Source organism: Gorilla gorilla, chromosome 9, assembly GCF_029281585.2.
Source record: "Gorilla gorilla gorilla isolate KB3781 chromosome 9, NHGRI_mGorGor1-v2.1_pri, whole genome shotgun sequence".
Taxonomy (NCBI): Eukaryota; Metazoa; Chordata; class Mammalia; order Primates; family Hominidae; genus Gorilla; species Gorilla gorilla.
In genome coordinates, this window is record NC_073233.2 from 96,290,107 (window position 1) to 96,302,928 (window position 12,822).

Consider the following 12,822-nt stretch of genomic DNA (forward strand, 5'->3'; position numbering starts at 1 on the left):
TACTGCACAGCAGAGGATCCAGAGAGAGGAAACTAGCTTTAGTGGCATTTTTTTTAAAAGGAGAATACTTGATTTGAACAAATAGAACTGTGTAGCCTCCCTAAAATTCTGTTTATTTTGTACAATTTGTTTCCAAGTATCTTTGGTACAGTTTAATCCTGGTGAGGGGTATGATGCCATGTGAGCAGAATAAAAGGTTGACATTAAGAAATCATTTTAGGTCTAGAAATAAATGTGGGCTGGAGGAAGGAAAGGATGTGGCCTGGTGGCAAGGAGAAAAGAGGGTGTGCCAGGTGAGGGGCACATGAAATGTGAAATCCTATAAGCCAGTCTGTTTCTGGGGTTGGAAGGCAGGGCTATTGTGTAAAGAGCAAGGCTAGAAAACCACTGTGAGGCAGAAGAGCAATTATATCCTGGGGAGGAGATGCTTCAGCCTCTCAAGTCAGATCCACGGACATTTGCTTCGTTGTTTGTTTTGATAAGTAGGGGCTACTGTTCACATCTGAGAGGAACGGCATGACTAATGTGATGCTCCTGATAAGTTCTCAACCTTGGTTATATATTGGAATCACTTTAAAAGTACTGATGCCTTGGCATTTTACGAAGGTCTCTAGGTGATTTTAATATGCCACATGCTAGAAGGAGCACCCTCACTTTACTTGCGCAAGTTCAATCTTACAATATACCTGATAGTACTTCTTGATTTCTTTCACTTTAATGACCATCTGCAATGTGGTTACCTGCTGATACAACTGCCTCCTAAACTAGTGGTTTTCAAATGTCAAGGTGCATAGGCATTTCCAGTATATCTTGTAAAAGACAGAAAAAAAAACACAGATTTGATTCAGTAGATCTGGGGTAGGGCTTGAGAATCAATGTTCTAGCAAAAATCCCCTCTTCTGTTCCTCAGAACACACTGTGAGTAGTAAGCTCTTGAATTACAACTCCTCACAGCCTTGTTCCCACTTCCATTTGGTGTAGCCCTCAAGAGTGCAGGCTTTGTGTTTAGAACACTCTGGCCTCTACCCTCTACTAGCTGAATGAGTCTGGGCCAGTTGATTAACCTTAATTACCTAGTTTCTTTGCCTATAGAATGAGGATAAATGAAGGTTTTGTGAGTACTATAAAAGATTAACTTAAAGTGGACTAACAGTGCAGGGCCTTGCACAAGGTTAGTCCCTAGCTTTCTCTAACTCCTAAGATGCTTTGTCTTGTCACAGCTCCTTTAATTATTTTTTGGTCTCCTACTTTATAACTTCTGTAGAATCTTATAGAAATTCTCAACTGACCTCTAGTTCTTGGAATCCTCCCAACTTCCCCAAACTGTTGCTTCTTTTCTGGCCTCTATTCCCTTTCCACTTAGCCTGTGTTCTCTGGTCAATCATGTAGACCATGGCTTCTATCCGTTCATTCATTAAACAAACATTTACTGAGCACGCCATACGTACTAGGCATTGTGATGAGCTCTAGCAGTATATTCAATGCATTCAGTGGTGGGCTGGTAAATGTTTCATGATGGTGTAAAAATGTATGTTTATGCACACATACATAAATGTATACTTTTTAATATAAAACATTAATGTAAAGAATGTATAGTGTACAATTTACTCTTTATTTTAAATGTAATATAGCCATTTTGTTTCCACAGAATTTTTTTATTTTATTTTTTGCTAAACTATTGTATTTTTAGCCAAGCTATGGTTGTATCTGATGAATGAATATAGTTCATATAAGAATATTACTTGATTCTTTTGTATTAATAAGATTAAAGTAAAATTAGGTAGTAAGTTGTAACTTCCTTTGTTTGTCAATATCATGAGCTGCTTCTTTGCTGAATCATAGGTTTTAGATACTGGAAGAATAATATTTCTTTAAATTTTTGTGGAATGGCTATAGATATGACCTGCTTTAAGCTTAATCTGTGCTGTTAACATTTTTACCATCATTTTCTCAAGTCTAAACAATCAAATAAACAATACATCAAGATGTCAACTAGGCCGGGCACGATGGCTCACGCCTGTAATCCCAGCACTTTGGGAGGCCGAGGTGGGCGGATCACGAGGTCAGGAGATCAAGACCATCCTGGCTAACACGGTGAAACCCCGGCTCTACTAAAAGTACAAAAAATTAGCCGGGCGTGGTGGCGGGCGCCTGTAGTCCCAGCTACTCTGGAGGCTGAGGCAAGAGAATGGCGTGAACCAGGGACGCGGAGTTTGCAGTGAGCCCAGATCGCGCCACTGCACTCCAGCCTGGGCAACAGAGCCAGACTCCATCTGGAAAAAAAAAAAGATGTCAACTAGTGTTGCTGATCTATTTGGTATCAATACATCCACTATTGTCAATTTCAAGCTACCAACATAATGTATTGTAATGGCAAAAACTGCAATTACTTTTGCACCCACCTAATAATGGCACTGAACAGGAAGTTGAAAAGATGTGCGGTAGTCCATCAATAGATAGTATTTCCACCATAAGGATTGAATCGGGGAAAATAACTTCAAGAGAGTAAATCGTAGTAAACACTATGACAATAAACAGGAAATGAATTAGAGCATTTATTGTGTTTTGAGAACATAATTTGTTTTTTAAAATAATAGCTATGTTTAACAAACAGATTGAAAAATTCCTGAAAATTTAATAATAAGCACTTCTTAGCTAGTACAAGCCAGCTCCAACACATCAGGTTTGTGCAGTAGACATAGTCACTGACATCATGAATCTTATACTCTAGAAATGGAGGCAGAGAAATAAATGAGCATGAATCTTATAAGAAGGGCCCCTCAGCCAAATTTGATGCTATAATTGTGATAGGCAGAATGTTGGCTCCCCATGGACTTCACTCTCTGGTGTTTATATCCATGAATAGGTTATATTAAATGGCAAAAAGATTTTGTAGATGTAATGTTACAAAGCAATTGACCTTAAAATGGTGAGAGTATCTTTGATTATCCAGATGGGCCTAATGTAATCACATGAATCCTTAAAACAGAAGGCAGAAGCAGAAATCAGAGTCAAAGCACGAGGATTACCAAGGCACCATTGTTGGCTTGAAGAGAAAGAGGACCATGCAGCAAAGAAATAGGGACCACAGTCCCACAACCATGAGGCACTGAATTCTGCCAATACCCAGTGAGTGTGGAAGAAGACCATAAGTCCCAGATGAGAGCTGCAGCCCTGGATACTACCTGGATTTTAGCCTAATGAGACACTGAAAAGATAAACCAACCATACTGTGCCAGATTTCTAACCTATAGAAATAGTGAGATAAATCTGTGCTGTTTAAAAGTGCTACATTTTTACAGCACAGTAATTTGTTACACAGCAATAGAAAACTAATAACAACTAGTAAAAAAAAATTTATCAAAATAACAGTAATCCAGGAATAGCAGGAAAAAGAATGTTTCAGCACTTTCAGGGATTTAGAGGTGTTGAATATGCCTGAGTGGCATGTACAAGAGAAAGAAAAATGAGAAATCAAGATGGAAAAAAAGTGTTCCTTCCTGAAGAAACTTTTAAGCTAGGAGAATATTCTGAATGTTTTCCCAAGAGCAAAGGGAACCAATACATCATTTGTCATGATCAATTTGTGTTTATGGAAGACAGATGAAAAGGGTGTTGAATGGCAGGAGGCAGATCATTTAGGAGGCTTTTTCAGATCAAACAAGCATCGTGAGGATGGAGAAAAGTGGATTGCGGTGCCTTACCCTGTATACTCACTATTGTCTACTGTTTGTTCTTTCTCTCGTTTGCTTTTTAGTTGTGCTCAACAATCACTGTTTTAGCACTCTGTGCCAGGCACCATGCCAGGCAGTGTGGATACCACTTCAGGCTCCCAGACCTTGGTAGGGATCATGTTGCTGCCCTTTTTCCCCCAGAAGCTGTGTAAAGTAATGTAAATACATAGTTTATGAATTCAAAAAACTAGTTCTGCCACTTATAAAGTGAACAACCTAGGGCAGGTCACTTAACCTCTCTGAGTTTCACTTTCCTGATTTGCAAATAATTGCTATAGCTACTTCAGAAAGCTATTGTGGCCAGGCGTGGTGGCTTATGCCTGTAATCCTAGCAGTTTGGGATGCTAAGGCAGGAGAATTACTTAAACCCAGAAGCTCAAGACCAGGCTCGGCAACATAGTAATACCCTGTCTCTATTAAAAATAAAATAAAAGAAAATAGAAGGCTATTGTGGGCATCAACTATAGAGTACATAAAAACTTTAAAAGTCATAAATGCTTTCCAAATGGTGGGCTGTCTTCTCTTCATCTCTTTACCTTGCATGTGTTCCAGCTTATCTCATGTTCTTTCTTTCTCCCATGTCTCTTTCATTGTTGTTAATAAATTAGTTCAATGAATAATTATTTAGAGTCTATTATATACTATTCACTCAGCTGGATGTTTTTATGTATTTGTTTACACATTCTCTCACGCACATATTTACACACACACATACACACACACACACTTCTTGTTCTTCAAAGAGCTTACTCTCTGAACACTTAAGGCTATAACAACACTCATATTTTTAAGTAAAATATAAAAGTAGTTACAAAATACATAAGATTTTGCATACCTACATTTGTGTTTATATAGGTGTGTTGTGTGAAAGAGAAGAAGATAGAGAAAAGTGTGACTATATACATAGAAACAAACATTGGAAAATATACCTCAAAATGTTAGTACATTTCTCTCTGAATAATTTCCTTTGTCTTTTTTCATATTTTTCTGTATTTTTCAAATCGCCTGCTATAAATACACTTTATCAATAGAAAAATAACTGAAAACATTTTAATAAAAATATGAAGTAGCAAATACTATAAAGGAATTACATGTAGGACATTATGGGTCTATGTAAAAAAAATTTTTTTTCAGAATTAAATGATGCCAGAGTAGAGATGAATAGAAATTTTGCAGGAAAGAACCTACAGAATGCCATTCTAGGAGGAGGACCCAGGAGAAGTAGAGGCTCAGCATGGAGTGGTCAAGAAACACTATCATGTGTATATAGTTCCTGTCACCTGAAGCGCAGCTTGGGGTAGAGCAGGAGACAACTCCCGAGGAAATCGGGAATATCATGCTAGGGGTCTTAAATTCTATCCTACTGATGCTAAGACATTTAATCAGGGGATTCACTAATAGTCATACTTGCATTTTTGGTAGATTACAGCAGTGGTAGTGTGACATATGGGCAAAGAAGAGGTTAGAGGCAGGTGAGAAGCACGGAGACTCCTCAGGAAACCAGTTTCAGGTAAAAAAAAAAAAAGATGATGAAGGCCTGAACTAAGACAATATATTGGGAATGGAGAAAAATATTTTACAGATGATTAGGAAATATTTGGGGCTTAATTCCTATGCTGCTTAGGTCATACTGTGTGGCTAAATTAGTAACACCAAAACTCACATAAAAGAATACTTGTATGCGTACATATCGTGCCTGCGTAATTTTCCCACTGGAAGAAGAGTCTCAAAGGGGATGGGAAGGCCAAGAACTGACAATGAAGATTTCACAGTCTGTCTTTGGACTAACTTCTGCAAGCCCAGACGAGGCATTTGGGATGAGAAATTGCTGCCGTCTGTCTCAGAACCAGGCTGTGGAGAGACGAGAAAGAGCAATGAGTTGGGAACAGGATTCCAGAGAAAGACCTGCAGGACTTGATGGCAGATAAGAACAGATGAGCAAATGTGGAGTCATGTGATGGTCACAGAACAGGCTGTGCAGAGACACAATTTTGGAAGAAAGAGAGGGAGTACTTTTGAGTCATTTTTAGTTTCTGCGGCAGCAGGATTTCCAACTGGCATAAAGATAGTCAGGAATGAACAGAAACAGTGAAGGGCCTGAGTGTGTCATGAGAACAGGATATCAGGACTGGTTTGCTGTCAGCCGGAAACAACTTGGCTGTCCCTGCTGAGGAGGGACCCAGGGCATAGGGGGGAGTGAATTTTGCAACTCTTTCCAGCCCGTGTTTCACCATATTCAATATCAGCCTTATGTTTGGGCTAAGTGAGCAAATGTTTTTGTGGTATAATTTTGAGGCTTCCCTTAAACTTCTCTTCTTGGTCATATAAATAAGAAGAATCTAAAATTCTCCAAGTCAAGAGCAAATCTTCTCCTTCCTTACAGTGAGTGTAGGGATTCAAATTCAAACTGAGCCATAAGTGATTGATCTCAGCCTTCCTGCTAGCAAGATTTGGTGGACATGAAGGAGATGGGATGTCGGTACGGATAAGAGAATCCTAATACAAGATGGAGAGGGAAAACAGAAAGGAAGTGTTCTGGAGACAGTAAGGCTTTGCAGTAAGTGCAAAGAGCCTGGGTCCAGAAGTCTGAGGCACCTCTGACACTTGCCTCCTGGGGTGATGCCCAGATAGGATCATAGCATCATTTATTTGAAGAGCTCTCTGAATTATGTTGCTTGGAGAAGTCAAATCTGGACTAGTCTAAGGGCTAGACTACCTTAAAAATAAGATTCTTTTCATTCTCATAGTCAGACTCAATGGACAAGGAGGACTTAAAACAACAAATATTTGAAGCTTTTGCAGAAAATTAGAGGAACCCTACAAAAGTGAGTTTTCCATAATGAGATAACAGAGGATTTAAGCTGAACTAGCATAGAAGACCCTAGGTTAAAGTCACAAGAATGTACTATTTTTCAGTGAGGCCTGTTGTAAGTTTCAAAGGGCCATTCCTGCACTAGTTCATCACTAAAATATATTTGGCATTTGGGAGGGTGTGTTTTTACTTAAAGGACAGTTATTTATTAGGTGAAAAGCCCCAAAGCACAGGAAATATGAGATAGCAGTAGGTAGTAGGGATAGGGGGCCAGGGCTGCTCTTGACCCCAAAGTCTTCAGAATGAGTGCTAGGAAGTAGCCTGTCATGTGGCCTCCAGGAACCTGAAAACTGGAGGAACCACTTTTCTGAGAAGTCTTACTCAGCAGACATACCACCCACAGTTTCCTCTTCGCAGCTTCTCCAACTAAGACAAGAACAGCTGTCTTAATTCTTCCTCTCTCCCCCCATCAATGAGGCTCAGAAAAGCCAGTAATTTGGCTTTATTCTTCAGAGGGCAGCTCTCTCCCAGTGGTAAACACTCTAATACCCTCCAGGGAACTTTTTTTTTTCTTTTTATTGACTTTCTAAAAAATATTTCTTACCTTTAACAGATTTTTTTAGAGTAGAACAGTTGACAATGAGACAGAATGAGGTTTTCTTTATCATTTTAATGCTGGTTAAGCCTATTGGGATATGCAATAAACATTTATGTTATTGTTGTTGCTGTTGTTGTTAATAATTTGTTTTGGTTACACTTCTATCAGCTAGTTTTTTTGTTTGTAGTGGCTGAAATTGTCCTGGGTTAGGGGGATGTGGGTGGAGTAGAAAAGTCAAAAAGGTGGGATAGGATTTCTGTATTAATTACTAGGTAAAATTGTGTGTGTGTGTGTGTGTGTGTGTGTGTGTAAGACCTTGACTTAGAAAAGGTAATTATCTTTCTAATTGTAAAAAACAGAGCAGATAATTTGATGAACAATTTTAAAATTGACTTTTTCCTTTTTTTTTTTTTTAACAGACTAGACCAAGCAGTAAAAAGTGAATTTTAATTATCTACTGGAAATTCCTCCAGAATAAAGGGTCTGGTTCAGTTTCTATATTGACTCTATGGGTCCCAGTCTGTGAAATGCCAAGGGTTGGACTGACTAGAAGTCTTCAGATTACCTCTCTCTTCTTTCCACCCCTACTGCTTCTTGCCTACCATATGCCATAGTGCCGGCCGGCAAAGTGCACCTGTTTAATTCTCTAGGTTAGAAAAAATTTCCTAGATTTTTCTCCTTGTCTTTCTATGTCCAAATGCTACCTACTTTTTAAAACAAAGACAACAGGCCAGGCATGGTGGCTCACGCCTGTAATCCTAACACTTTGGGAGGCCAAGTCGGATGGATAACTTGAAGCTATGAGTTTAAGACCAGCATGGCCAACATGGTGAAACCCATCTCTACTAAAAATACAAAAATTAGCTGCGCATGATGGTGCACTCCTGTAATCCCAACTACTTGGGAGGCTGAGGCAGGAGAATCACTTGAACCCGGGAGGCGGAAGTTGCAGTGAGCCGAGATCGCACCACTGGACTGCAGCCTGGACAACAGAGTGAGGCTGTCTCAAACAATAAATAAATAAATAAATAAAATAAATTAAAACAAAACAAAACACAGACAACATACCTCCTTCATCATGAAGCCTTCTTTAATTCTTACAAACAAACAAAACCTTCCTAAACTTTCAAAGGGCGTTTAAGAATACATACAAGTGTTTCATTAATCTTTAAGGAGAATTTAGTGCATGCTAGGTTCTGGGTTAAGCATTTTACATTTATTAACATATGTAGGTAGATACAACTTTTACTTCAATTTTGCATTTGAGCAGAAAGGTGCAAAGATGATAAAGTGACTTGCTCAACGACATGGGTAAATGGCTGAGCCACTTATTTGCTGTATTAATAGAGATGATGTCCTTCATCCTTTACTGATGTTTTTACCATGTCTTATCCATACCTCGTTAAGTCTTTACATTTTACCCATTTATCAGCTAATTTATCTCAAGAACATTCTAGTGATGTGGCTATTACCATTTTCTTCATTTTATTAATTTTTTTCATCTGTTTTCAGGCTATAACAAAATATAATAAACTGGGTACCTTAGAAGCAACAGAAATTGATTTCTCATCGTTCTAGAAGCTAAGAAGTTCACGATCAAGGTAGCAGCAGAGTTGGTGCCTGGTAAGGACCCATTTCCTGGTTCATAGATGATGCCTTTTAGTGGTGACCTCAGATGATGGAAGAAGTGAAAGAGCTCACTTGGGCCTCTTTTATAAGGGAAAAAATCCCATTCCCTAGGGCTCTACCCTTATGACTTAATCACCTCCAAAATGTCCCACCTCCCAACACCATTACATTGGCGACTAAGTTTCAACCTGTGAATTTGGAGAGGACACAAATATTCAGACCATAGCAATCAGTGAGTACAGCTTTACCTGTTCATGGGAAATATGTTGCAGAGCAAAAATTGGGCCAGGTAATTTGACTAAGGATTGCATCCTTCCCATGCTTCTGAACAGCCTTGCCTAGCCTCAGTCAGGGTCAGCATGGCCATGCTTTTGTAGGCCAGACCTTCTCCTTTACCACAGCCACCTGAAGGTCTAAATTGTGGAGATGGGCAGGGCATGGCCCACACTGGCCCAGGCTTAATTGAAAAGCCTCCTGAAAGAGAGTGTGGGCAGATCCTTCTGAAGTTATACCACTTCCAACAGAATTGGGGGTATCACTTTATTACTGGCCCATCATAGTTGGTCATAGAATATTAGGAACCAGGTCAATATAGAGATTATCCAATGGCTCTCACTGGCCCAAGTCTTGGTATTGGTTCACAGAATGGTTCCTCCTCTTCTCTGAGAATGGAATAAAGGTTCAGTCCCATTTGGCCAATATACACTGTCTTAGCTTGGGGTGTTATAATAAGATGCTACCAACTATATTGTTTAAACAATAAAAATTTATTTTTCACAGCTCTGGAGGCTGGAAATCCAACAACAGAGTGCCAGCATGATCAGGTTCTGGAGAGGACCCTCTTCCTGTTTGCAGACTGCTGACTTCTTATTGTATATTCCAATGGTAGAAAGAGAGCAAGAGAACTCTCTGGAGTCTTTTTTTATAAGGGTGCTAACCCCATTTAAGGAGGTTCACCTCATAATCTAATTATCTCTCAAAAGCCATACCTTTCAACACCATTGCATTGAAGGTTAGGATTTCAACATGTGAATTTGTAGTGGGGTGACAGGGAGAGGGACACACAAATATTTAGTCCATAATGCATACTAACAAAAACTGAAGTGGGGTAAAAAGTCACTTAAGTGAATCCTTGCAGTATTAAAGGACACGTTATAGTTCATTTATCCTTTTGGTCAGTAAATATTGAGCACACACTATGAGCTAAATTCTAGGTGCATGTTAGAGCATTGGTGGTACCACAATAAAATAGCCTTTTTCCCTATCCTCAGGGATTTTATAATTTTGTGAAAGAGTTATGCAGATAGGCAGTTAACCTGCAGGTGGTGATTGCTCACAAAGAGAAAAGCAGGGGGCTGTAAAATTAGAGAAGCTAAGCTCACTTACCCTGTATGGAGTTGGATACAGAATGTTTGCTAGAGGAAGTGGTGCCAAGTAGATTTAGATAAAGAAGAAGGTGGTGATGAGAGGACGGAAGTGATCGAAGGAATGAAAGGTAGTAGAAAGGAAATAGCATGCGAGAAGCTGTAGGAGAAAGGAGAAAGCGCTCTTCCTGGCAAAAGGGATAGCACACACATAGGTTAGAGGTAAGAGGGCACAGCAAGGCTGCAGAGGCCTTGGGAGCTCAGCATGATTCGAATGCAGTTGTACAGGAGGACTGGCACACACTCTGCTTCTTGGAGGTTACAGCAACTGCTACTCTCTGAAGGTTGTGTTACTTATCTATCTACTCATCTAACAACATGCCATAACACAGTGAGGGAATTCCTCCAGACCTTTGAACAAAAATGTTCTAACTTGGTTCAAAATAATTTATACTCAACATTCTTAGTATCTTGCTTCAAAAATAAATGGATGAAAAATAGTGTTCTGGCTACAGTTCTGTGTAACAATTCGCCCAACTGTAGTGGCTTAAAATGACAATTATTTTATTATGTTCATGTAAGTGTAGGTCAGGGGCTCATAAAGGGCTAAGGGAGGAAGCTTGTCACACATCTATGGTGTGAGGCTACCTCCTAGAAAAGACAAGTAATGGACCACTTGGCTTGTTTAATGACTGTGTGGTAAACAGGGGCATGTGAGAGTTTGCTTAAAGGCAGACTTCCTCCTCTGGTCACTTTGGTCCAGCCCATTCAACTGTTCCTTGCCTGGCCTTCCAGTTTCTGAATTCCTACTTAGCATCTGAGATGGCTTGACCATCATTCTGCACGAGAGTTTATAAATGAACTTTTGTGACTGCACCAGACTTCTAATGCCACAATGGCTCCGCCTGCATACCCTTCTACTCTATGTGGTTTCATTCTTCTTCCCTTCCTGCTCAGAATTAAGTCTGAATTGAATGCTCCAATAGTCTCATAGATATTCTCATAGATATAGATATTCTCATAGGTATTCTTATATATATTGGTTCATTCCTGAGGGTTCTTGAACCTCTCAGTTATTTTTTCTTCTTTCACCCCTGCATAATTTGAGAAAGCTTATCAAAGCTGGGAATAGGAACCATGTCTCACTGGTTTCTTTTAAAATTTCTATTTAAAAATATTTACTTATTTTTTTGAACAGGTAATATAGTCACATAGATAAAAATCCCAAGATGAAAATATAAATAAATAGGTTCCCTTCCTCCATACCATGTGCATCATAAATCCCCCCAATTTGTCTAGTACAGGTTCTCAAAACATTTACTGAATTTTTATAGTCAAGTTCCTCAATACGTACACCTAGTACAATGGTTGGATTTACTATAAAGCTGACGAATCTTAAGCCTCAGGGCTCATCACCTGCTGGGGCTCCTTCCAGGTCCTCTTCCAGAATCATCATCAACTTGCTTCTATGCCTTTGTAAAATATACAATTGTAATACATTTAAACCACATCATTTCCATCTGTTGCCCCTTTCCACTGCAACCCCTTGGCATACTCTGCCTCCTATAAAGGGGCATTAGAGTAGCCTGTGGCAACTTTAGGATATAGAAAAGGGGAAATTGAAATGGGAGTACATTTTATTTGGGTTTAGTGAGAGTTTATGAGCTTTGCAGTCTTTTTGTAAATAGCTAAGTAATTGTTAAGTGTAGCAATGACTGTCAGTTCTATTCCTAACTGCTCGCCATGAAGTTTACCTAGTATCATCATGTGAACCTGCAGGGCCAGAGTTATTCTGCTATATATAAAAGTGCCCTATAGCATCTACAATTGGGAGTATGTAATGGAAAAGAAGATAGTGTTTATTAATATGAATATTGTTATTTTTCTGAATTTTGTGATGTTTGTGGTATCCATCAGCACTTTTATATTTGTAAATTTTTCCCATTTCTTTTCTTCATTTTCTAAACACTTTTCATACAATTTCTTTGTTACTTTGCATTCCTTTTTTCTTAGTGTGGTGTCCAAAATTGTAAGAATCCTTTATCCCACAAAAAATTGATCCTGTCTTTTACAGAATTGCCCAGCAGCTGTCTTTTTCATTTCCTTTGCTTGTGGTTTGCCCATCTGTCAGCTGTGAATGACCCAAACAACACCACACGCTATTTCTAACTCAACAGTCCTGGAACTTTCTTGACCTTTGACAAAGCCACCAGATCACCATCACCATCATTATTGTTTATAGAAACATGAAAATTCAACCATAAAAAGTCATCTTGGGCTGAGCATGGTGGCTCTAACATGTAATCCCAGCACTTTGGGAGCCTAAGGTGAGAAGATCACTTCAGGCCAGGCATTGAAGTTCAGCCTGGGTAACATAGCCAGATCTCATCTCTACAAAACATAAAAAACCAATTAGCTGGACCTGGTGTACATCCCTGTAGTCCTGGCTACTCCAGCAACTGAGGTGGGAGGATCATTTGAGCCTCAGCCTCTGGAGTAGCTAGGACTACTCCCCAGTAGTGTGAGTGGTGTGAGCTCTGATCACACCACTGCACTCTAGCCCGGGCAGCAAAGCATAACCCCTTCTCCAACCAAAAAAAAAAAAAAAAAAGAATAAAAATAAAAAAAAAGAAAGAAAGAAAGAAAAAAATCATCTTGGCTATGTCAATGCCAAAGTTCATGAGT

General features: G+C 39.3%; 1 long non-coding RNA gene across 1 annotated transcript in view; it reads left to right on the top strand.

Moving 5' to 3' along the window:
* LOC134756468 (uncharacterized) overlaps window positions 1–12,532 on the top strand; it is a 54,492-nt gene extending 41,960 nt beyond the window's left edge. Inside the window, exons 2-3 of the long non-coding RNA XR_010129172.1 lie at window positions 8,657–8,767; window positions 9,554–12,532. This is a non-coding gene — a long non-coding RNA (uncharacterized lncRNA). The remainder of the gene's footprint in view (window positions 1–8,656; window positions 8,768–9,553) is intronic.
* Window positions 12,533–12,822: the final 290 nt, after the last annotated feature.